The sequence below is a fragment of the Corvus kubaryi genome, unplaced genomic scaffold, assembly GCF_017639235.1.
Source record: "Corvus kubaryi isolate FWS band 111438036 unplaced genomic scaffold, C.kubaryi_AGA036_p1.0 124, whole genome shotgun sequence".
NCBI classification, from domain to species: domain Eukaryota; kingdom Metazoa; phylum Chordata; class Aves; order Passeriformes; family Corvidae; genus Corvus; species Corvus kubaryi.
The window spans coordinates 370,303-382,459 of NW_024580659.1; the positions used below are offsets into that span (position 1 = coordinate 370,303).

The 12,157-nt window shown below is 49.7% G+C and overlaps 1 protein-coding gene across 1 annotated transcript in view; it reads right to left on the minus strand.

The window, feature by feature from the left end:
- The window catches only part of DAG1 (dystroglycan 1), a 48,181-nt gene extending 36,279 nt beyond the window's left edge, over positions 1–11,902 (minus strand). The window contains exon 1 of the mRNA XM_042018423.1: positions 11,724–11,902. The gene's annotated coding sequence lies outside the window, so the exon portion shown is untranslated. The remainder of the gene's footprint in view (positions 1–11,723) is intronic.
- Positions 11,903–12,157: the final 255 nt, after the last annotated feature.

Below are 12,157 nucleotides of genomic sequence, written 5' to 3' on the forward strand. Positions count from 1 at the left end.
CTCGGGTCAGCTGCAGCTCCAGCCTGCACCCCAAAGGGGCTGGATCAGCCTGGGGCTCAGCAGGACCCTCCAGCCCAGAGGTCAGGGCTGGCTGCTGACCAGGCACCTCAGTGATGAGGTTAAGCCTGCGTGGGCAGAGACAATCTGGGCTGCTTGTGTTACACATTTGCACAATGCTGACCTACTGCTGAACACCGTGCACACCACCACCACCACAGAGTGAACACACCACTAGCCACACTTTTAATTACTTCTAGTAATAAACTGGGATAAAGAGCTTAGAAGCTGGAAGTGCCTGTGTAAAGCACACCTGCAATTAAAGGGACACTACTCAACCACACGATGTCAGCAGGAGCAGAGAGTTGGCCATGCAGGGACAGGGCCCTCCATGCATCCTCCCACTCTTGGAGCAGGACTGACCTAAATCCTTCCCTTTTCAGACTCCGGTGGCAGGAGGAAAATGAGCCGGTCTCATTAATTTCACCTCCTGCTGCCTGGTGAGCTTGTCTGCAGCAAAAAAAAAATATTCAAAGCTATGTTGGTGACCTGGCAACTCAAACCTTCTGTGGAGCAGGAGGAACAAATGACCTGCTGCAGCATTGCTCACCTCATGGCCAAGCTCTGCTCTCACCCCCAGAGCTCCTCAAGATATTCAGCTGTGGACTTTTTACAGATGCAGTTAGGACACCCTGCAAGGGAACTGCTCCTCTGCAGGGCAGTTGATGCAATAGAAGGGCACGTAGTCCATGGACAGCTGGCAGCTCAGAAAAGACTTCTCTGGTATGCAGGAGACCCTGAGACTGGCACACTGCATGACACAGGCAACTCCTCCCCGCAGCTTCCTCAGAGCCTCACTGGAGCTAAGTACACCGGGGCACCCTATTTTCCTGTGATTTCCAGAGTCCAAGTTGATTTTTTAATCTGACAGTAACAGTAGAAGACTATAAAAAACCCCACAGTGGCCTGAGCAGCTCTGGAGTCTAAAATAAACATGCCAAGCCCTATTTGTGATGGAGTAAAAATAGCTTGTTTCTCATACCTTCCCAGGACCTCTGGTTCATACACAAAAGCTTCACAGGTTAACTACAAAAATATCAGATGTGCAAGGAATGGCTTGATTTGAGCTTTGCACTGTTTGAGGAGTTCAGAAAACCACCTCAGCCCTGCAGCAAAGGGATGAACCCTCAAAGCTCATCTCCCGCCCAGGGCTAAAGGCCAGGCACTGCCATTTCCCTTTAATAGAAACCACTGTCCTTCTGGAGAGAAAAAAATCCAAACAAAAAAAAAATCCACAAACGTCACTGGAATTATATCTTGTGTTCTTTCTTGGCTGGATACTTTTAAAATGACACTTATTCCAAAGAGCACTAACTATAAAATCTAGTGCAGAGCTGTGCTGCAGCCGGGACAGGCTCCCTGGGAAGCAGAGCAAGCGCAATCAGTGTCGGCATCAAAAGGAGAAGGCAGACGGTGGCTGGTCTGTCTCACCGTAAGAAGCACCACTTCATAGCGAGTTCTGCTAAATTAACTTTTTTCCAGGGTCTAAATGTATCTCACCTGGCACCTGTGATGCCCCTGAAGAGATCAGAAAAACAAGACCTGGGAGGGAAGCACGGCAGGAAAGCCGTCACGACAACGAGTTTAATCATTACATCATTTCTAATGACAGCTCTGCTGGACCCACAAGTGAGCACCAACCTATTTATGACTAGGGCTTAAAAAAAGGGCCAGAATCTGCAATGCATCTGAAGCCTGCTGGTATTTACACAGGCACTAAAAGACACCCAGGGAAAAGCCAGGCGTGCATGTCCCCAGCCCTGAGGGCCAGGCTTGCAGGAGCAACCAGCCCCAGGAGCCTTCCCAGAAACAGCCGGCACATCTCCCTACAAGGCAGTCCTGCCAGGGGCACATGCAGCTGTCCATCTGCCTCAGCCCAGGAGCACACACCAGCCTTCAACCCAGCCCAGACAACACAAGGCAAGGCACTGGTGCTGTGGGACCCCCAGGGAGCACCTTCACCAGCCACAGCCACCACCCTGCTCAAGTTCCAGGGTCACCCTTAAAATTCATCTTCAGAAACCTGGGCTCAAACTGAGGAGGCATAAATTAAGCAGCAATTTGGGGCTTTGGGTGAGATGCAGAGGCATCTCCAAAGAGCACAGCCACACTTATTTTAAGTGACAGGGACAAGACAAACAAATTTGCTTGCTAAATACTCAGTTTAGCAGGTCACGTTGAAAAGCCCAACATTTGTACTTTGGTTATGTTCTTAACCGCGCCCACATCATATTGAAGGCCAGCATCTAGTGAGACCCGATCACGGGTCCCTGAAGTTTCCACCTCTTGATTAAAGTCACTCTTGCACTTTGTCTTGAGTCAAAGACTTCAAGAGATAGAAAAGCCACTAGTCTCACTAGTTACTTCTCTCCGTTACTAAGCACTCTAGCAAGTAAATAAGGAAAAACACACCCCTTTCCCAGGTTTTACATTGTCTGGCTGCCTCCTCCTCTTGTTAGACAAAGACTTTCATCATTTATAGTTAAAATTGTTTCAGAGAACAAGGAGAGCAATCTGCAGCTTTCCAGCCCTCTTGTCCCACCTGCCTACACACTGTCACTAAATGGTCACCTCACCAGATGCTTCAAGGTAAAAATCACAGCTTATCTTATTTACATCAATGTATGGACCCTGCAACAAACTACTGGGCAAAAGCACTGCACAAAGACACCAAGGAAAACCCAAACAATTCCAAAGATAAAGAGAAATTAAACTGGGTTCAGCTGGACATCTCCCATTCATTTCCCACTATTGTCCTAACCAGCATCTAAGCAGCACACACTGAGAGCTACGGTCACCTCCCACAGCCAGCTGCATCCTGGTAGCAGGCAGAGCAATTCCCTTACAGCAGAAGGCTCCGACTGGATCTATTCCACATTAATAGTCTGCTCGAGCACTCCTGGGCAAACTGCAGCAAGCAGGCAAGTGACCTGACGCAGGTTTCTTTTCAGCCACTAAGCCACTTTAAAAGACATCTAAAAATACATGAAATGCTTTTCTCATGTGACTTTTCTAAGCGAGGGACTGCTCTAAAGCCTGCCAACCACAAATGGAACGAGACGCCAATGCAAGACCTCTTTTCCTGCACCAACAGCCTCTACACTGGCAACCTGTTGAGTCCAAGAGACCAGCTGAAGATAAAAACCTGGAGCATTATGCTTGGCAGTATCAGCTCCTGATGCAGCACTATTCTCCCCAAAGGGCTGTGCTTCCGTTCAGGATCACCACCCAGATGGGGAGCTGCAATGTTTTGCTGTGTTTCTGCTCCAGAAGGATCTTTACTAGCTACACCCAGAAGAGTTCAAACTTATACTCCTCCCCACCAAGCCTGAACTAAAAAAATAACTTCCCAGCTCTGCTGACACAGGTAATTCCTCTCCACTGAGAAGAGGAGATAAATGGAACAACTGTTTGCCTTCGAAAGTGCTTTGCAAATCAGCTCAGATGGCTGCTGCCGCAAAGCCCAAGCAGGAGGACACTGGCCACTTCAGCTGATCCTCAAGCTCCTTAAGAGTAGATTTACATCACCAAATTTCCCATGAAGACTCTTCCTCCACTCCCAGAGGGGAGCAAAAAAGCTCTTTAGAGATGCAGCATCTGCCTTGAACCGGAGTAGACACTGACACCGGAAAATGAAAGGTGTCTGCTCCTGGATGAGCTCAGGCTGCAGAGCTGAGCCATCTGCTTCTACTGAAGCTGAGGGTGGCTCTTCCTTGCTCCAAACCAGACACCTCGCCGTGTGCCCAGGCAGCTCCAAGCTTTAGCTGACCTTTTCCAGTTGGCACAGACTACGACTGCTGGTCCCAAACAGGGCTCAGAGTCAGCTGTGCAGAATTCACTAATAATCATCGTCTTAGTCACTGCTTAAAGAAGCATCTCACCCCTAAACACTTGCCTAGGGCGTCAGCTTAGCCAGCCTTAATTCCCATATATGACCAGAAACGAGGACTTCAGCATGTGGAGCAATCCTTCCTGGGCTCCCAGCTGGAGTGACCGAGCCACACACTACACCAGCCCAAAAGACACTCCCAGGGCAGAGCTCTGCACCCAGCCTTGCTCTCCACGATCTCCCTCATGCTGGTGGTGGATTGCTTTTGCAGCAGGATGTGAACTGACCAATCATCACAAAACACAGGTATGTGTGGCCAAGGTGTGCCTTCAGAACTGCCCTATCTGCAGTATCCTGACTTCATCTTAACTTCAGAAAAAAATCAAACCCTAAATCCCACTGCCTCCTCTGTTCTCTGCCTTTCTTTGTGGCACAAGGGAGAAGGTGCCTCAAAGGATCTCCTGAAGCATCGTATCAAGGCAAAGGTTTTGAACCAGCATGTGAACAGACTGTAAGAAATCCATAAAAAGTGCGAAGAGGCTTACCTGGAGTCGGCAGGATTAAGTTCCCTATACAAAGTTATGCACCTCCAGGGGAGGCTTTAGGGCCTGCCATTCAGGGAAGAGAAAAAGGCTGGAGGCTGCTGAGCTGGGTCACGCTGGAGCAAAGTGCACCAGGATGCAGCACAGAGGCCTGCAGGAAACAGCTTCTTCCTGTGACGGCAGGACAGTACCACGACCCCTCTCCCCTGGGATACCCACAGGCCAGGCACAGCCAACTGCCAGACCAGGCTGAGCTCACACAGCCACGTCCAGTCGCCGAGGCGCCGGCCAGAGATGCACGGCCCTACCTGTCCTGGCAGGACCCGGCTCCAACAGGGAGAGCAGGAGCTGGAGGCAAGCAGCACTTGCACCACTCCCACCTGACCCAATGACTACAACATTGGAGGAGCTTTGGTGGAGCTGCACAGAACGAAGAGGAGGGTCAGCATTCCAGCTTTCAGGAATAATGGGCATGCAGTGCAATGGTACCGGTGCTGGGACGCTGGTTTGAGGGGAGGGTGGTGTCTGAACCACATCACAGGCTGGAACAGTGCTTCCAGAGTGCAGGAGCTCGTCCACCTCTGACTGAAGCTTTAAGCAAACCTTCTCACGCCCAAATCACCCATGGTAATCATGGAGTACTTCCCTCTGCCACGTTCAGCACACAGAATCGCACATAACTTTTATCCCGGCTTATCACCATCACTGCACAGGGGAGCACCACTGCCTTCTCAAGGCTTTAATTCCTCAGTATATAATTCTACATCATTGCCAGTAGCAAGTGAAGCCCTTTTTCGTGTTAGCATTGACTACAAAGTTTTCATGAGGCTGTAAAGCCCTGTTCCTACATTTTTCTTACAGTTTAGTGCCAAGGGTTCATGGGCTTTGCATGCAGTACCATTACAACATGTTGCTTTAGTTTTCTCTGAACATTTCTGAAGATTTGTATTTATCTCAGCAATTGTCATTCTCAGAAGATTAAATTTTTTACCTCCCTAGAGGCTGACCCCAGCTATTCAAACAAAATCTTATTCTAAGATGTGATAACTTTTTCTTTAAAGAGCAACCAGCACAAAACATACAGACAAACATAAAGCACTGGCTTTATAAACATCACTGGAAACACAAAATTCCCCACGTAGAGGACACAAACTTTCGCATTTTGGCCACACAGCTCACCCTGGAGAAGTGAACTGATACCATGGAAACACATACAGCACTATGGCACAGACCTTCCTGCTAGATTGCATGACAGTCCAATCACTCAGTATTACCACCATCAACACAAACATTAATGCCCAGCCTGAAAACCACCTGATCTGACCCGGACACTCATTAAAATAAGGCTGACTGCCCTATTCCTGATGCTCTATCTCACACAAGACGGACAGATCTGTGTTGTGACCATGCTGCAGAACATGTAGGACCTCTTACGCACCCCATACAACAGCTATTCTGTGCACAAACACCACACTGCAGAAGCTTTCAATGAACTGAAAGTGAGAATTAATGAAACAAATCAATTATATGAGTTGTTTGTGCCCATTAAGGTCAGTTGATGCCAGTACCTCTGCAATTATACCTTCCCACATGTCTTAAAGCATTTGCTATGGTAGGAGAAAGGAAAGATGCCAAGGAGTTTGAGGAGAAGATAGGCAAACGAGGTTTTGAATTTTAGGAAAAATACTAGAGGAAGAGTCTCCCTTGGAATTGGCATAGTCCCACTCTTGTCTCCAGCCAGCCTTCATCTGTATCTGTAGAGGCAGAAGTCTGATTTTTAGAGAAAAAGAGACACGGCTACACTGATTCTGTGTAGCTTCCTGGTAGGATCCTGTGAAGTTGAATTCAGAGAAGGTTTTAGAATAACCACCTTTTATCCCCTTAATGTAGGCCCCCAGGCACTATCATAAAAATTCCACTAGAAATATTTCCTTTGGGGTGGGGAAACACCATGCATGGTCTGTCATGCTGGAATCGGCTCCTACGGCACAGAGAGCTCACACTCCACTGAGGTCAAGACCTAAGCAGAAAGCCTAAGGGACACGAACAGGGAATCACTGCAGCTTCAAGTATGCCTCTCATTCCCCACCCAGAAGCCCACACCTGTGTAAAGCCTTCCTGCAGGAATCCCAAGTGCCACAACACAAAGATCACACCTTACATTTCAGCAATTCCTAGAGAAGAGCTGATGAAACTTCTTGTTATAGACAGAACTCCCAGCTAGAGACCAGTACTGAAGAGCTGCTTTAGAAAAAGTTTATGGGAGAGGCCCAGAAGCCACACTGGAAAAACTCACAACTATTTCCATCCTGATTAAAGTGGAATCTGTACAGCATCCTGGACTGCTGAAACCGAGCACTACAGACAGGGATCTTGGTCCCTCTCTGCTGCAACTGAAAAGTCCCACACAAGCCACGCACACAAGGAAATCCTGGAAGCTCTGGGAAGAGATGTGTTTCCCAAAAAGCCTAGGAGAGTCCATCTGGGGGCAAGAGGGAATAGGCAGTCAGAGCCAGCCAAGCAAGGACCAGCAGCACACAGTCCCCACATTGCAATCTGAGGTTGTGACAGTGGCACAAGCCTTTCACATCACGTACCATGATTCAACACTCCAGTGGAAAACCAAACTAGCACTCAAGCTCATTCAAAAATCAATCCCTAGCCCTTGGGACTGATATAAAATGATCAGTATCTGCTACTGGAAACTCATCAAAATTACTGAATGCTAATCCTCACCCTTAAGGAACACACTTCACAGAAGATTAAGCTTTCTGAAGTCAAAATGCAGTCTAGTTCAAAAAAGAGAGAAGCCCATGTGAATTCAGCACACACATCCAGCACTCGTGTGGCCTGTAACTAAGCAAGAGAGCAAACTGAAACCTCCCTGTAACCACTTCTTCACCCCCGAGGAGGGAGGGCAGGAATGCCGCTTGTCAGGTCCCTAACGAGGACTATCTGCACCATCAAGTACTGCAGGAAGGGGCTTCTGAGCCAGTTTGCTGGAATGCTCAGAGAAACCAGCATATAAAATATTTTAGAAACTGCCCATGTAAACACTCTATGAATTGAGCCCTTCTCAGAAAGTACAGCAGGAAAGACACACTGTACCCTTACTTGGGGTTGCAGTGATGGAAAAGCACTGTGGTGAGACCACAACATGAGAAAAGAGGAGAGAAGAGAACTCATTAGAGGAAACCTTCACTCAAATACATTTTTACAGGTCAGATGAGGCTGCGAACCTGGTTTTCTAAAGAAAAACCCAAACCAAAGCTGAACGCTGTGGGGCTGGGACAAATTTTATTGCCATTTCCAAGCTTCACCCTCTGCATGTTAAAGTCAGACAGTACTTTGCATTCCACCAAGAATTACTCTCCAGACCTAGAGGATACCTGCAGGACAGTGAAACAGAGGGGACAACTCAACCCTGAAAAAGTAAATATCTGTTATGGCCAAGAGCACCACTACAAAGGGAAAGCTCTGCTGATCCAATGGCTTCCTGCCTCCAAGGATGGTCCAACTCCCTTCCCTTGCAAAGCTGTGCAAAGTGAATAAAGGGTCAAGCTGAAAAAATCACCAACCTTATGCCAAATTAGCAGAATCAGCTGGTCAGTCCATTAGCTCAGCACCACAGCTGGCCCCGGGAGGAGGCAAGAGGGCACAGCTGAACACAGAGAAAGAGAAGGGCCCTTTTAAGAGCATTAAACCATGAGGGTGGAGGCTGAGGTGACCACTTGCTCTGATCTAACCCACCACAGGGGACGATGCCCACCTCCTCCTCCTCCAGGCTGGGCCTCATTTCCTTTCCCGCTGCAGTGCTGTGCTGTTGACAAACTCCTCCTGGTTGGGGATTTACAAGCTCCTTCCATGGACAATCCAGGTTACTAAACTGCAGAAAGCTAACCCAGGGACAAAACAGATCAGCTGAGCAAGATGATTGCAGGCACCACAATGGCATGTCTGGAGTCTGACCTGTCTGCTCCAAAAGCAGTGAGGCTTACCCAGCTCAGCCTTCCCACACAACCCTCTGCTACCTCAGCCAGGGACAAGTGCAATGCCACTGGCATGGGCTGGCAGTGACACAGCCAGGGCCAGGTGGCTGAACACCATTTGTGTTGAGGTTTGGGAGCCATTGTGAACTCTCCACAGACATGTGCAAGGGCTGCAGTAAGAAGCTGTGGGAACACTTGGTAGCCCTGCAGTCCCCTCTGGCTCTTGGATCCCATCACATTGTCCAGGGAAAGGACCCCAGACGTGGAAGAACCTTGCAAGGTGCACTGCTGCCACGGGCAGAGATTCCAGGGAATTTCCTAGGGTGCCTCAAGGCTCCAAGAAACCAGCACTGAGGTGACCTTGAACAGGACATGGCATTCAGGAAAACAGGAGGCCCCCACTGGCTACCCAACTCTAATCAAAGCCATGCCACTCACCTTGCCCTGTTCTCCTCCTCCTCAGTCACCCAGAACAGCTCACAAACCAGCCATAAGAGCCAGGAAGCTTTCTCCTGGTCCCCAGGTGACCAGCTCAGGCACTGCACAGGGAGTGGGCCTGCCTGGCTGGGGGACTTGGATCATCTCCTTCAGATACTGCTGCATAAGCAGATCAGTTCAAATGCTCATGAAAAATCCACTGACAAAAATATTGGTAACATCAAACATACACAACCACTTTTCTTGCTGGCAAGCTAGAATTTTATCCCAGAAAAGCTGAACCGGAGGCAGTTTCAGCCAACAGATAAGCTCAGGGAGATACACAGATAGAAAAAGGCACCAGACTAGGATGTGCACCTACCTAGAGTCTTCACACAGGTTAATACATTAACTTTCCATCCAGCAGCACCTCAGTAGTTTGCTCAAATTCAATCTCACAGAACAAGCCCTAAAAGCACAGGTTCTTTGGGTTCATATTTTGTTATTCACAGCTTAAACATGGTCACAGTCCTTTGCAAATTGGGTTTAAGGTACAGAGCTCTCCAGACTGCACAAACATCCTAAGAACAAACATTTTCAGCATACCAAGAGCTCAGATACTCTAGGTCAATCCAACTGTGTTTATTTGTATTTCGCCCAAATCACCGCCAAAGTACCCAGAGCTCAAGGAGCAACAGCCTCCCACTGATTCAGCAAGAGACCAGAAGTAATTGGTAGACAGTCTGCAAGCACCACGAAGAATGCCAGAGGCATTTATTTACATGACCCCTGTTTGCCTAAGAAGAATTCAGCGTTTGCATTTTCCTCACTCAAATTAATCATCACTAGACTTAACTGCTCAATACTGTTCCTCAGCTAACAGGAGTAAAATCATCCCCACAAAACTTTTCAGGTAGTTGTTACTGACAGAATGAGACAGACTTTTACTCCATCAGCTGGAGTTCCTCCCCAGGCTGGCACAGCACCCTGCTATGTCTCCAGGCTAATTTGTCTCATTATCTCTCCAAGGCACACAGAAAAGGCAAGGAGACACCATTCCTACTGTTGAGCAACACCACTTCTTCCAGGGCAGAACCATCACACCTTCTTGGCTAGGCTGACAACACACTGCACCTCACACCTGTGCTGCAGACACTAAAGCATGAAAACTCCCCCAGGATCCAGCTGCTGCAACCACACAGTTCTTTTTTCCCTGAGTCCCCAGCAGGACCACTGGTCTTTAGTGCAGAGCCCCAAAACACCTCTCAGGCTTGTCTGCTGGCACACTCACACAAGCCAGGACACAGCAGGCCTCCCTCCAACGCTACCCCCTCACTGTCAGAGCACGGCTCTGCCCAAGAGAGGCAGGCCAGAATTCCTGCAGAGCAGCCGCCCGTGGAAGACAAGTCACAGCCAGAGTGTTGGGCCAGCTCTGACCAGGAGCTTCGCAGATGAAGCTGGCAAAGGGTCCCACTCTACCTGCCACACATCATCCTTCGCTTCCGAGACCAGCTGAGCTCAGCACTCCGGGCACTGGGAGATGAGGAGAACAGAGTGGGTAAGTTACCAACAAGTACCAGCACTTCTAAAAGCAGACAAGTGCTTGGGGCCAACAAATCCCATACAAAACTTACTAGTACACAGCGAGAGCAGAACACTTACTGCTATCAGCCCCATAATTCTTACTGATTCTCCAGGTCTGATACCAACCATTAAGCACAATTTACTACTCTATTTACAGAACGCTTAAAGAAATAGGTATGTCTAAGCCAGCAGGTGCTGTCAGCAACATCTCCCAGATATTGGAGCATTTGTGCCAACTCCCAAAGAAGCGAGCCTGAACTCCTGCAGCAAGGAGTCTGCGCGACCTGGAATCAGCCAGGCTTTGCTGATTACTCCTCTGAGTAAACAGTGGTGTTCCCAGCACTTCAGCTTGCTCTCAAAAGCTCCTTCCGTTGGCATACTACCCTATATTTAGGATAGAAGAGCGCAATGACAAGCATCGGGAAGAATGAATAAGTGGTTTAGGATGCTCAGTATAGCAGCAGAAACTGTGAGAAGAAACCTAAGAATTAGAAACTCCTAAAGTGAGGAAAGGAATCTCTAAAGCTAAAGGTTGGAAGAGACAGCATTCCATATAGAAAGTTAAATAGTAAGTTTTGTTAAGGATAGTACTCCCAAGGCAAGAGGCATTAGTAGTCCATCATGTAACAGCAGTGGGCAGTAGAAAGAAGCTCCTGCCTGGAAGGGCTAAGAGAAAATAGGCAAATTCTTGGGTTTTTTTAATACAAAAAGATTTTAATTTCATTTTGGCCAGGTGAACATTAGTGGCGTTTTCTCAAGCTTAGGAGCACAAAGCTCCAGGACCAAGGGAGACATAGCATCTCAGGGAGCGATCACAAACCCTACAGCCAGGTCCCACATCCCCCTGCCCACACCTTCCCACCCTGAGCAGCAGGACCTAGTTACACTCCAAAAACACACATCTGCCAACTTCAAACCTGTGGCAAAACTCAGTAAATCCACGCCTGTTGACTTGATGGGCACTGGAAACTTGGGCCACGTTGCAGCCTGTTGCTTTCAAGGAACCAGGGAGGCCACAAGGAATATCCGGCATTTACACCTTTTTTGGCGGTGGAACTACTAACTTGCCATTAGTCACCTGCACTGGGCACTGAAAAATAAAGTTTCCCTGCAGGTCTGTCCCTCCCGGAACAGCCTCTGCTGTTAGTCACGCTCCCAGTGCCCGGAGCCAAGGTCAGCCCTGGGAAGTGGCGGGGCCCACGGAGCCCCACAGGGGCAGAGCCGAGGGGTTGCCCGGCCACCCTGCCTGCGGCAGCCACCTGTCCCCGAGGAACACCCAACTCCGCCAGCTACCTGGACACCCACCTGCGCTCCCACGGCGCCGGGCCGGTCCCGGGGAGCGGGGGCAGCCCGGGACGCCCACACGGGTTTTCCCACAGCCAGAGCTGGCTGTCGCCACCGACAGTACCTGGACCGCTCACGGCGAAGCCCCGAGGCTCACCGAGGTACAGCCCGGGCCGGCCCGACCGCTCGAAGCCCCGGGCCCGCTCCGCCTCCCGCCCGGCCCCGCCGAGCACTCTCGGGCGCGGCGCCCACCCAGGGCCGAGGGCGGCGGCGGGAAAGCGGCGCGGAGGGAGCGCGGCCCGGCGGGAAAGCGGCACGGGGCCGACCCCGCAGGCCACGGAGGGCGCGCCGAGCTGAGGCGGCGCCGCGCCGGGAAAGCCGCCCCACCGCCCGCCCGCACCCAACACCAAAAGTTCTAAATCCTGCAAGAAAGCACCATAGCAAACAGGAGATAA